This window comes from Sceloporus undulatus, chromosome 11, assembly GCF_019175285.1.
Source record: "Sceloporus undulatus isolate JIND9_A2432 ecotype Alabama chromosome 11, SceUnd_v1.1, whole genome shotgun sequence".
NCBI classification, from domain to species: domain Eukaryota; kingdom Metazoa; phylum Chordata; class Lepidosauria; order Squamata; family Phrynosomatidae; genus Sceloporus; species Sceloporus undulatus.
In genome coordinates this window covers 9,450,493-9,451,664 of record NC_056532.1, presented here as the reverse complement: position 1 = coordinate 9,451,664, position 1,172 = coordinate 9,450,493, and the positions used below count along the sequence as shown (strand labels likewise).

Below are 1,172 nucleotides of genomic sequence, written 5' to 3'. Positions count from 1 at the left end.
GGCAGCTACAGCAGCGTCAGATAGTGGATAATTCCTGCTCCGGACCAGAGAAGGCTCAGTGTGTGAGAAAAAACTACAGCTCCCAGAATGCCCTAGCCATGGAGCCATGGCAGCTACAGCAGCGTCAGATAGTGGATTATTCATGCTCCGGACCAGAGAAGGCTCAGTGTGTGAGAAAAAACTACAACTCCCAGAATGCCCTATCAATTCAGCCAGGGCAGTTAAAGCTGTCTAAAAGAGAAGGCTCGATGTGTGAGAAAAAACTACAACTCCCAGAATGCCCTAGCCATGGAGCCATGGCAGTTAAAACAGTGTCTAAATAGATCATGCTTTGGATCAGAGAGAAGGCTCAATGTCCGGCAAAAACTACAACTCCCAGAGAGAAAGAGGAGGCGTGGCTAAGGGGGGCGTGGACGCACTCCTTTCTAGCCCCGCCCCTTTTTCTCCGCGCATGTTCCGTTGGGTCTACTGTCGTCCCCTCCCCTCCCTGTTGGTGTCCGGCTCCTGCGCATGCGCGAGGGCGCGCTCTCCGAAGCGCCGAGTGTGAGGGAAGCCGGAGGAGGAGGAGGGTCGGGAGAGGCTCCTCTGCGGGGCAGATGCGAAGCGATGGCGGGCGGCCTCTGCAGCTTTGAAGAGAGGAGCTACCGCCGCTTCCTGGAGCTCTTCCTCCTCGAGTTCCGGGGACCCTTCCAGGCGGAACCCCAAGAAGAAGGAGGACAAGGAGAAGAGGAGGAGGAAGAGGTTGTGGAAGAGGAAGAGGGGGAAGGGGATGCCCAGGCCTCTGCCGCTTCTTCTTCCCCCGAGGGAGGCAGCCCCTGCGGCGGGGAAGCCCAGCCCGAGGAGCCCCCGGCGGCGCCCGATCCTCCCGCCGCTGCCGCTGCCCCTGCTCCTCCTCCGCCGGCGCCTCTGCTGCCGCCTTTGCCGTCCCTTCCCCGGCCGCTGTCGGAGGGCATCACCGAGGAGGAGGTGGAGGGCGAGTGCCTGGACCTCTGCCTCCAGCAGCTCTACAAGTAGTGAGTGAGGGAAGGAGGGAGGGAGGGAAGGGAGAGAAAGAGACAGGGAAAGAAGAAGAGGTGGAAGGAAGGAAGGAAAGAAAGAGGTGTGGAGGGAGAGATGGGGAGGAGAAGGGAGAATGAGAAAGGGAGAGAAAGAAAGGGGTGTGGAGAAAGAGA

At 59.5% G+C, this 1,172-nt stretch overlaps 1 protein-coding gene across 1 annotated transcript in view; it reads left to right on the top strand.

Moving 5' to 3' along the window:
- Positions 1-1,172, top strand: part of SMG8 (SMG8 nonsense mediated mRNA decay factor) — a 72,322-nt gene that overhangs the window by 68,297 nt on the left and 2,853 nt on the right. The gene's annotated exons all lie outside the window — the stretch shown is intronic.